Source organism: Schistocerca piceifrons, chromosome 4 (genome assembly GCF_021461385.2).
Source record: "Schistocerca piceifrons isolate TAMUIC-IGC-003096 chromosome 4, iqSchPice1.1, whole genome shotgun sequence".
Classification (NCBI taxonomy): Eukaryota; Metazoa; Arthropoda; class Insecta; order Orthoptera; family Acrididae; genus Schistocerca; species Schistocerca piceifrons.
In genome coordinates, this window is record NC_060141.1 from 819,878,933 (window position 1) to 819,891,482 (window position 12,550).

Below are 12,550 nucleotides of genomic sequence, written 5' to 3' on the forward strand. Positions count from 1 at the left end.
ATCAAGAACTATGCAGCAAGATTGTGAATAACACAAGAAATATAGGACAAATAACATAGAAGAGAAACAGTGAATCAAGAACTCTATGTACCACATCTAAAGTTAAGTAACAGTGCAACACCTTCAACTTTTGATTATACTGCACGTTTTGTACATAGCTATATATGGAACACAAGCAGACATATTCGAAGTACCCAAAACAAGAAATCCAGTAAACTTTTACACATCCAGCATCACATACGAAAACCTACACATAAATATGAATCTGATTTTCAGTTTTATCCACGTTTAGAAAAAAGATCTGAAATACAACACAGCCCCAACAGTACAGAAAAATTCTGTCAGGCGCTTGACAGCCACTGCTATGATCGTGATACATTCAGCGCATCTCTCGTACAGAAAACAGAATGAAATTACAGTTAATGTAACAAACATTATAGACGAGGGATTAAATACAGAGAGTGCATACAAATACCAGCCCAAGAGTGAAAAAAATTCTGAATAACATAAATCATAAAGTGGTATTGTACGATGCTGTAGCATTAAAAACTGGTAAAGGGAATAGTGTGGTCATATGTCCTAGTCTTTAGGTATATTAAGTGACGGCTCACAAATACCCAGACTGTAGTCATCCGGTATTTCAGAATGAGAGAGCACTCATATATTTCGACATCTTTATGAAACACTTTGTCGCTGACACCGCCCATGCGCCCTCCATGCAGTAAAACTTCAGCACCAGACACGACGTTTCAATGAATTACTTCTTCACTAGCGACTGCATTCGCAACAGAGTTTGAGAACAGACGCCACTGAATGTAGCTGCAAAATTACATCATTGTATTACATAGTTCAGGAGATATCACGTCATAGAGACTTAGATGCCTGAAGAGCCAGGCTTCAAATGGAGGACAGTGAAACTTCGACATCACGTACGACGTTTTAATTTATTACTTTTTTGCTGCAAGCTCTATTCGACACATATTTTACAGACGGTGTGTACATATATTGCTGGACACACCTGCAAAATTTTATCATTGTACTACACACTGCTTAGGAGATATGAAGTCGTAGACATTGAGATGCGTGAAAAACTTCCTTTTCGTTAAAATGGAGGTCCCGGCGGAGGTTCGAGTCCTCCCTCGGGCATGGGTGTGTGTGTTTGTCCTTAGGATAATTTAGGTTAAGTAGTGTGTAAGCTTAGGGACTGATGACCTTAGCAGTTACGTCCCATAAGATTTCACACACATTTGAACATTTGTTAAAATGGAGCGCAAATTACGTAGACTCTATTTATTCGGCGTTTCATAATGAGAGCACTTAGCGACTTCCAACAAACTTTACGCATAATTTAAAACCTTTGGAAACTTTGTCTCACTTACATGCTTGACGTCAAACATTTACCGCAGTAACTCGTTTGAAGAGTGATCGGTCTGAAACTGTTTTACACACGAGAGTTTGATTCCTTAAAGAACCGGGGCTGTCACGTAATAAGCGCAGAACAAAGCTGTGGCGCAACTGCTCTCAGAGAGGTTCACGGAGCAATCCGATGGAGGACTTTACCGCTGATTGCTGATTTCCAGTACCCTTATACGACTGTTTCCGGTGAAGCTGCCGGCGCACGGGATGAATCCAAACACCGCGCCGCAACATGCTGCACCAGGCCCACGACAGAGACCGGCGTACGCCACAGCACGTCACACTGGACGTCTTACGAGGGCCAACAGCCAGGGATGGGAGTTACTATTTGAGGCCACTTATTTTTTTTTTTTTAAGATAAAGTAGCTGCACGTTTAACTAGACTCACGACCTCGATAAGGTATGACAAAGTTCAGGACATTATTGGGTGGTTTTGCATTGACATGCTGATCTCCCGCCCAACCCCAGACATAGCCGAAGTTTCTCAATGTGCCGGGTGATCAAAAAGTCAGTATAAATTTGAAAAATTAATAAACCACGGAATAATGTATAGAGAGAGGTAGAAATTGACACACATGCTTGGAATGACATGGGGTTTTATTAGAATAAAAAAAATGTTCACGAAGTATCCGACAGATGGCGCTGGACAGCAAAACGTCAGTGACTACCCATGACAATCGTGTATAAAGGCCCGTTGACAAATGCAGCTGGGCGAGAATGATTTCGACGTTCGAAGCCACGGGTTGTTTAGACGATAGACCCCGTAGTGGCCGACCGAGCACAAGGTGTAATGCTGCTGAGACAGTTCAGGAAGAAATGGAGACTGTAGCGGGTTCGTCTATGTAGGGGGAAGTCAGCGCTCGTGCAGTCGCACGTCGCACCGGCATTCCATACTACTGTTTGGTTGGCACTTAGGCGTACCTGCTATCCGTACAAAATCCATTGGCATCATGAACTGTTACCTGGCGATTTAGTGAAGCGGAGGCCATTTGCGGTGTGGGCGTTTCAAAAGATGGCGGAAGATGACGATTGGTTGAGTAACGTGTTGTGGACCGACGAAGCTCATTTCACGCTCCGGGGGTCTGTCAACGCCCACAACTGCAGAATTTGGGCTACCGAAAATCCTAGAACGTCGTGGAAACTCCATTGCACGACGAGAATGTCACGATATGGCTCGGATTTTCAACATCTACCGTTATCGGGCCTTTTTTCTTCGAGGAAATGCGTGATTCTGGTTTTGCAACTGCTACCGTGACGGGTGAGAGGTACGCCGATACGTTACAGAATCGCATCATCCCCAGCCTGGCTGATAAACACCTGCTGGAACGTACGATGTTTAAGCAGGATGGCGCTCCACCCCATATTGCTAGACGCGTGAAAGACCTCTTGCGCGCGTCGTTTGGTGATGATCGTGTGCTCAGCCGCCACTTTCGTGATGCTTGGCCTCCCAGGTCCCCAGACTTCAGTCCGTGCGATTATTGGCTTTGGGGTTACCTGAAGTCGCAAGTGTATCGTGATCGACCGACATCTCTAGGGATGCTGAAAGACAACATCCGACGCCAATGCCTCACCATAACTCCGGACATGCTTTACAGTGCTGTTCACAACATTATTCCTCGACTACAGCTATTGTTGAGGAATGATGGTGGACATATTGAGCATTTGCTGTAAAGAACATCATCTTTGCTTTGCCTTACTTTGTTATGCTAATTATTGCTATTCTGATCAGATGAAGCGCCATCTGTCGGACATTTTTTGAACTTTTGTATTTTTTTGGTTCTAATAAAACTCCACGTCATTCCAAGCATGTGTGTCAATTTGTACCCCTCTATCGACATTATTCCGTGATGTATTCAGTTTTCAAATTTATACTGACTTTTTGATCACCCGGTATATAGCTGGATGCAGCTGGAAAATTATATCTTTCTACTACACACTGCGCAGGAGATATGAAGTCATAGACATTGAGACGCGTGAAAAACTTCCTTTTCGTTAAAATGGAGCGCAAATTACGTACAGTCTATTTATTCGGCGTTTCATAATGAGAACACTCAACCAACGACTTCCAACAAAATTTAAAACCTTTTGGAAACTTTTCCCACTCGCATGCTTGACATCAAACATTTACCGCAGTAACTCGTTTGAAGAGTGATCGGTCTGAAACTGTTTTACACACGAGAGTTTGATTCCTTAAAGAACCGGGGCTGTCACGTAATAAACGCTGAGCAAAGCTGTGGCGCAACTGCTCTCCGAGAGGTTGACGGAACAATTCGAAGGAGGAATTCACCGCTGATTTCCAGTACCCTTATACGACTGTTTCCGGTGAGGCTGTCGGCGCACGGGATGAATCCAAACATGCCGCACCAGGCCCACGAGTGAGACCGGCGTACTTCACAGCACGTCACACTGGACGTCATACGAGGGCCAACAGACAGGAAAGCGAGTTACTATTTGAGACCACTTTTTTAAAAAGATAAAGTAGCTGCAAAACACACTCACACCCTCTATAAGATATGACAAAGTTGAGGTCATTATTGGGTGCTTTTGCATTGACATGCTGATCTACCGCCCATTCCCGGACGTAGCCGAGCATTCGGAATGTGTCGGACAAGACGACTAGTGTGACGTCACAAGTTCGTTGCCGAGAGGGGGAGGGGGGCGGCGCGCGTGTCTCCCGTGCAAAGCGACTGCCGCATCGCGCAATGCCCGAGTGGCGGACGGCTAAACTCCGAAATGTAACTCGGACGATACAGCGTCGAGGGAAACGCTGTAGCACTGGCTGTGTGAACCGCTCGCTGCCCAGGAGCCGGTCTTTTGACGACGACTGCGCTTTCCGCCCAGCAGGCGGTGTTTTTTAAGTGCGGGCTTCGGCACTCGAGGAATCGGCGCCGGCCCAGCACTGCGCAGGCGGCGCGAAATGCGTCGTTATTTTTAGGAGCGGTCGTGTTTACGTGAGGGGGTCCAGCGGGGCAGCGGGGCAGAGCCGAGCTGAACAAAGGCAGCCAGGCGGGCGGAGCGCGGCTGCAGCTAACCACAGCACAATCACACACACACACACACACACACACACACACACACACACACACTCAGTCTTCCTGTTTACCGCGGCACTCTTCCCAGCCCCAAGGCACGGCGTACACACACTCCACTCTCCGTCTCCCAACCCAAGTGCTCCCTGCGTCACTACAGGGGCTGCACCACGGAATGAGACCGACATACTTCATAACACTAAAAGAGCCAAGCCGCCTTTTCAAAAATCTGGTACATATAACCTGCGACAACTGCTCCTGCTACTACACAGGGCAAACAGGACGAAACTTTGAATTCGATACACTGTGTTTAAAATCTTTTTAGGTAAATGAGGTTTACAACCCACCGAGCACAAAAGTCATTCAGTTACAAACATCAAAACAAGTTTCTGTATCCTACACATTACAGACAAAGGAATAATGGACCTCCTGCAAGAGAGATTTTCGCCCATAGTGAGGGACTCTACTAGTGAGACCTGCAGGGGAAGACTATGTGCGTTTCGCTACGCCATGCCTTTCGTCACCTCAGTGTAGACTTGGCGTAATTAACTTAAAAATTGGCTTTTACTTTAAACCGGATTGAACTTCTGACACTTCCTTCATAAAAATTTAACATATTTCTTGACAAAACTTAGGCGCAGATTTCAGTGACAGAGATTTCATATAAAATAATAAAAGTAATGATAGCCTAAGATTCCGGACGTCACATATTTTCATTCTTGACAACACTCACTCTTATTGATACGTCGAAAGCCAGGTATGTCGAAAATAACAGAGTTTCGCGTAACAAATTTCGTCAGTTAATGACCCAAGTCCAAACGAGGCCACTGGCGTGGACGGCAGTCCCTCAGAACTACTGATATCCTTAGGAGAGACAGCAATGAGAAAAGCATTTTACCTGGTGTGCCACAGGCGAAATACCCTTAGACTTCAAAGAGAATGTAAAAATTTCAATTGGAATGAAGGTAGTTGCTGATAAGTCTGAATATTACTCAGCATTCATCTACAAAGTACTAATAAGAATTGTTTACAGGAGAATGAAAAAAAGAAAAGAAAACGGCAAACTAACGTTGAAAGTATTTGTAGAATTAGAGACAGATTTTTAAAGTGCTGTCTGGAATAAAGTCTTTGAAGTTCTGAAGGTACAAGGAGTAAAATACAGCGAGCAAAAACGTTATTTACTACTACAGGCGAAGGACATGAAAAGCAAGCAGTGGTTGAGAAGGGATTGTGACAGGGTTGTAGCCTAGTCCCGACGCTATTGGTTATGTCAATTGCGGGGCAGTGACCAAAATCAAGGAGCAATTTGGAAAGGTAATTAAAGTCGAGGGAGAAAAAATAAAATCTTTGTGACTAGCCGATGAAATTGTAATTCTGCAAAGGACTTGTAAGAGAAGTTGACTGGAATGGCCTGTATGTCGAAAATAAATTATATGATTAACATTAACAATGGAAAAAAATGAGTAATGGAATGCAGTGGAAGTAAATCAGGCGATATTAAGACAATTAGATTAGGAAATGATACAGTACGAGGGGTATATCAGTTTGGTAATCAGTCAGCAAAATAAGTGATGATTTCTGAAGCAGAGAGGGTACAAAATACAGGCTACTGATAGCAAGAAAAGCCTTTCTGAAAAAGAGGATTAGGAAGCCTTTTCTGAAGATATTTGTCTGGGTATAGACTTGTATGGAAGTGGTATGTGAACGTTAATCATTTCAGACCAGAAAAGAACAGAAGCTGTTGAAATGTGGTGCTACCGAAGATTGTCGAAGAGTAGGTAGCTATATCAATGTACTGAGGAGAAAAGAAATTTGTGGCAATAAAGGGGAAAAAGAAGGGAGGGTTGATAGGACATCTACTGCAGCATCAACCAGTCGTCAACTTAATAATGGGGGGAAGTGTAGGTACAAAAATTGTAGACAGAGGCGACGGGATGAATGTGGTAAGGAGCAGTTAAGGGATTAAAATGTATGTAGTCTGTAGAAGTTGTCCATGGATGAAAGGGCTTGCACAGGATACTAACTTCGAGAGTTGCGTCAAACCACTCTTCTGACTGAAGAGCACCACAACAACAACAACAACATCGCCAGCACAGCTATTACTGACACGATTGATCACAAAGCACAATGTAAGATATACAGCCACCATAGTGACAGTTAGAACAACACTGGCGCTGCCATCGGCGATAGTCAGCTTAAGTTTAACGTTTGTTTTTTGCTATTTTCCTTCTTGATTAATGAAATAGTTATTTTATTTTTGTTTTCAGAGCATTAGTAAATCATCGAGAGACATGAATTATCGTGAAATACATGTAGAAACAGCCGCACCTCACTGAGTGTCATAAGTTACAGTTTATTCATGAAAAAATACTTTCGAGTATGTGAATAATTGGAGCTTATATCGTTGAAATCAAGACAATATTAACTCGTATTTCATGAATGAGAAACATATATCTTTGTAGTTATCTACAGGCATTATGATAGCCACCTCGCTTGGACACCTAACAATTTTGTGTGGAATCTAGTGCACACATGCCAACTTTCAAAAACAAAAATCCAGAAGATCACAAATCGCAAAAATAACACGCGTGCATGCGTCGCAAGGTGTTCAAACATAGCGAGAAAAGACTATACAGAAAAAGATTACAAATAATATTAACACACGTAATGTACGCTACATTTTAAAATCACTATTTTCGAACTCTAAAGTTAGGTACTTACACAAGTTATTTGCAGATGAGTGTTCATTTGTTGTCACTTAACATTGGGAGCAGTTGACACACTGCACAAAAATGAGCTTTTCTGCACTTCATCTTGCAAGCCACAATGTGAACGACACTGTCAAAACTGCTCAACTGAACATTTATTTACACTTATTTACAAAATTTTCTCAAGTTCACAGAACACTGGCTATATTGCATCACAGGTTGCAGGGGAGAGATGAAGATGAGTAGCTTTCTTCGCTTTCTTCAGAAACTCTGAAGGAAAACTATTCATGTAACATGGACCTCTGCCTCTTGTTTTCAAAGCAGAAATGAATCCCAGAGTTTCATTCGACATGGGAGACCTAAACTGATTGCAACTCTTCTTCACCAAGCTGAACACACGCTCACGCTCAGCACTGCTGTGCGGTAGAAAGCATTAGCCTGGGCAACCTATCGTACACAGGAACACCACCAGCTCCGAGAATGCTCATCAAGCGAGCCCATTTGGTATCATCTGTCAAGTTCTCGCTCTCAACAATAGCAAAGCAGGGCCACAAATTGGCTCGCACATTCATTGCTTCCTCAGCTGCCTTACTTCCCTTCCTCGGCAGCAATGATGGAAACCTTTCTACAAGAAATTCTATAGACGAAAATTTGGCATCATCAATTTTGGAAACTACCGCAACCTTTGCCTGTTTCAGTACTTTATCACTGAGAGGAAACTTGTTTATGATATAATCACATGCAGAGCATAAGTAAGCCCTGACAGGCAGATCATCATTGTCTCTCTGATTCTCAACAAGATGGTACTGAACTTTCTGTAACGGGGAACTCTCTATAACGTTACATTTAACGAACCTGGAAAGAAGCTGCTGTAACAGGTTCGTCATTAGTTCTAACAGTTTATGAATTTGAGAGGACGCACTCTGAAGTGCAGAACTGACATACTCAGATACAGGAATCACAGCACACAGGAAAGCATAGTATGCCTTCTTTCAGCCTGACGAGAGAAACGTTAACAGGTTCTCTTCACGGGTCTGAAGAACGTTATTATTCTTCAGCACAGTAGTGTCAGATTTTGTGGCATACGCAACCAATTCTGATGACTCGATAGCCTTCCTCTTTCCATGGTCTTTAGAACCACAATGCTCAGCTTTGGAATTTCTTAAGGCGTTCCTTCATCTTGCAACTCTTTTCTAAATAATAGAAACTGTCGACTAAAAGTTCACCAATTTTAACAGGCAAACTGCTTGCACCTTTCTCAGCAGCCAAGTTGATCAAATGACATGAGGAACCCAGCACAAACAAATACCGTTGTGCTTCCCTTAAAACAGCAGCAAACCCCATTTTTCTTTCCAATCATGACTGGAGCATTGTCTGAACAAGATGATACACAATTTTCAATTGGTATTTCGTAATACTCCAACTGTAAAATTAACAAATTACGAATATTATCTCCCGTTGAATCACCCACCAAGGCTGGGACAGACAGCACCGAAGTAACTATCTTTTCCAGCTTTTCCTCAAAACAGGTGACGACTAAGGGATAAAGTTTAGCATCACCGTCATTGCTCTCATCTGTAGCCAAAGTAAAACGTTCATATTGCACGCAACTAACAAGTTTATTTCTTTAATAGGTAGTCATTTCTTTCAAAATATGTGAATTCTTTGTACGACCATAACCGTATCTATTTGCGATTTCCGAACCAGAGAACATTTTCTTAGAAAGGCCACCAGCATGATCAGCAGCAGCTAATGGAGTATTACGTTCAGTTAAAAATGAAGTGAACGAACATTCTGTTCTTATTACATCAAGGTCAGCTCCAGGAGAGGTAAAAAGTGAGTCACTTTTCCTACTGCTATTCTTCATTTTCTTATTGGAGACGTGTTTAACGGATTTAATCATGTTTATTAATTTAGTTCTTCCTCCGTAAGCAATATTTATATCACACGAACACATGGAACAGAATGCGAATGTTTCACCTTTTAGCGATCGCATAATAGAGGTAAATTCAGCAGAATATGCATCCCTGAAAGTCTGATGATATAGTCTCTAAGTTTAACTAATCTCTAAATCGCGCAAAAATTCATCACACAATTGAGCGAATACCAGAACCACAGCAAATACCGCATAAAACCAACCATAAACAAAGGTTTCCCGCTAACACGCAGTCGAAGCACAACACGCGACACAAAATCGGACATTAATTCGTCATACAATTGCACGAATACCAGAAAATACAGCAAACACCGCATAAAAGCAAGCATAAACAAAGTTTTCGCGCTAACAAACAATCGATACACAAAGCGTATGCTACGATAATCTGTGTGGTGTGACTATCGATAGAACGTTCGATGGACTTTTGCCGGCGGTGATTCTGAGTCAATAACAAAAGCGCAGCTATATTCTGAGAGAAGGGATTATCGATAATATTATCGGTCGACTTTCAGTCGAACTTCAGACACTCGCATTTCAGAATAGCAGTTATTATCGAAAGTCAAAACGGAAATGCGATATGCATGCAGAGGGCTAACAAGCACGGGAGTTGAAAATCTGGAAAAAAGCAATGTTCATACGGAAAACCGGAAGGCTACTCAAAAATCCGGAAAACTTCCGGAAAAACTGGAAAACCTGACAGGTATCCTGATGATTTGCACATTATTACACTTTACTCGACTTCCCAATGCACGAATATTTTTGTAAATTCAAAACCAAAGCTTTGAAGATTCTTTCCGTTTATGACTTAGATGTAGCTACAATAAACAAATCGGTTTTTTCTTTGTTGGATAACAGTTTTAGTACTTTTGGTGTTTTATTATCACGCCGTTGCGGTTTTCCCTTCATTTACGATTGTGGTGGCTTAGTTCGTACGTTACAAAACGTATGCACTGCATTCCATGCATATTTTATGCGTTCCAAATTCAGTGGAAGTGTAGTGAACGAAACTTGGCGTTGCTCAGCAGAGATACAAAATCTATGTGCAAAAGATCAGATTTAATGCTATTTACTATTTTTTGTTGTTAAAATAAAACAACATTCTTCAATAAATAGCTGTAGGACACAAGTGAATAGCAAACAAAAAGTGTTCTTGTTTTGTAAATAAAACTGCCTTTTCCTGCTGCTAGTTATTTTATTTAACCCATACGCGTTTTGCCTTTTCCTGTTCGAAGGCATCATCAGTGGGATCTATAACGTTACAATTTTGTTAGTTATAGATTATCAAACAGTTCACTTCGCGACTTTTTGTAAAAAAAGTAATTACTTACGATTTGCTGATATTCGTTTCCTCACATCTGGTCTGGAGGTCGCACTACCACTTTTATCACTGCCATATAATCACATCTTTGTGTTCTCGCCTTCCACCCACTGTTCACCATGTTTCTCACTCTTTTTTGTGGTGGACTATTGTTCTTTTGTGCCGAGCGAGGTGGTGCAGTGGTTAGCACACTGGACTCGCATTCGGGAGGACGACGGTTCAATCCCGTCTCCAGCCATCCTGATTTAGGTTTTCCGTGATTTCCCTAAATCGTTTCAGGCAAATGCCGGGATGGTTCCTTTGAAAGGGCACGGCCGATTTCCTTCCCCATCCTTCCCTGACCCGAGCTTGCGCTCCGTCTCTAATGACCTCGTTGTCGACGGGACGTTAAACACTAACATCCTCCTCCTCCTCCTCCTTGTTCTTTTGTGACTCGATGCAACTATTTCGTCGTACACTTCTTCTCACAGCGTAAATATTGCGACTCCATTACGTGTTTCATCTTCTTTGGTATGTTTACCTATAGCTAACAAAACTGTATCGTTATAGATGCCATTGATGATCTCTTAGGAGAAGGCGAAACGCGTGTGGGATTAATAAAGTAACTAGCACCAGGAAAAGGCAGTTTTACTTACAAAACAAGTATTTATATGTTTGCTGCGGAGGAAGTATTTATATGTTTGCTGCGGAGGATGGCCACACAAACAAACTTGTTAAAAACTGTTCTGTAGTATACACTTACATACGTCCCGGCTCCCAGGATAAAGAAACCCAAATGTGATGTCATTTGACTGTTATTGTCGACTTTTATGGTACAACATACGCCCTCCATTGTAAGAACTATGTTTCAGATCAGTGTAAACGATACTAGTGGCGCTCATCCGATATCGCATTGAGGAGAGTTCTTTGCTGGGCGCTTGGAGCGCTGCTGTCGCAAACAAAAGTATGCACGTGTGCCACGACTGTGCTTAAAAGGCCGGTATTACACTATCAAATTTCTTTGTCAAAGATGTGATCAAATATTCCGTCAAATATATTTGACAAAAATCTTTGACGTAGCGCTTCTATGGGTATTACACTGTCATCATATTTTTGGTCAAAGTTCAAGATGACTGACAACAACAACTTGTTATTAACCGCAGCAGTTGCATGTACCACAATTGCACTGTGTGCACATGTGGAAGAGAAGCGGGAGGAAAAAAAGGAAACACACCTGGGTGAAGCCGTGGGTTTTACGACGACACGATAAAAGCATTCACCAAAACTTGTTACGTGAGCTTATAGTGGAGGACGTTAAGTCGTACATCAATTACTTAAGAATGGATGAGCATACATTTCTGTATGTGCTCAATGAAGTGTATCCTCATATCACAAAGCACAATATTCACTTTAGAACTGCTACATCTGCAGAAGACAGGCTCACTGTAACACTCCGATTCCTTGCTACAGGAGAGGGTTAGGGTAGGGTAGGTTAGGTTAGGTTAGGTTAGGTTAGGTCAGGTCAGGTCAGGTCAGGTCTCCAATCTTCTTAATCTATTTTTGTATTCAACGTGACTCACGTTGTAAAGCGCCTCATCAGCTTCATACACCTCTATTAATTTTGTAGTTGTCGGCACACACCAATTTATTTTCCGGCAATGTTTATAAAAACACTACAGACGACAGAATGCTGCAGCGATGCTAGCGCTCCATGTGGTAACATGTCACATTGCAGTGAACAGAAGACAAGCGACTTGTTTGATCAAATCTACAGCGAGGCCCTAGATTTGATCAAATATTGGGCGACATTTGACGAAGTTCCCTATTACACCATCAAATATCTTTGAGAGAGATATTGGACAAAGATATTTGACAAAGAAATTTGATAGTGTAATACCGGCCTAAAATCATAGCACCACCACATCCGAAAATTTTGCCGTTTCTTCTACGACAAACTGAAGCAGCAGGTTATACAGTTGGCTTTCCTTTGCGGGGTGTCCGCGAAAGCTTTGCAGCACGGAGCCTCGTCGTCTCGGTACTCCCTGAGGTGGGGGACCTGCCAAACCGTGCTGGTTTCGCGTGGGTAGATGGTTTGTGAAGAGACGAGTGTGCTGCGCCTGCAAGCCGCACACCTGTGGCAGTGGCGGCGCTGGTGTGGCGTGTC

General features: G+C 42.5%; 1 protein-coding gene and 1 non-coding gene across 2 annotated transcripts in view; one reads left to right on the forward strand and one right to left on the reverse strand.

The window, feature by feature from the left end:
- Nucleotides 1-12,550, reverse strand: part of LOC124794759 (unc-112-related protein-like) — a 625,792-nt gene that overhangs the window by 596,347 nt on the left and 16,895 nt on the right. The window lies entirely within an intron of this gene.
- Nucleotides 10,573-10,645, forward strand: Trnaa-cgc. The gene has a single exon. It is a non-coding gene; the product is annotated as a tRNA-Ala (tRNA).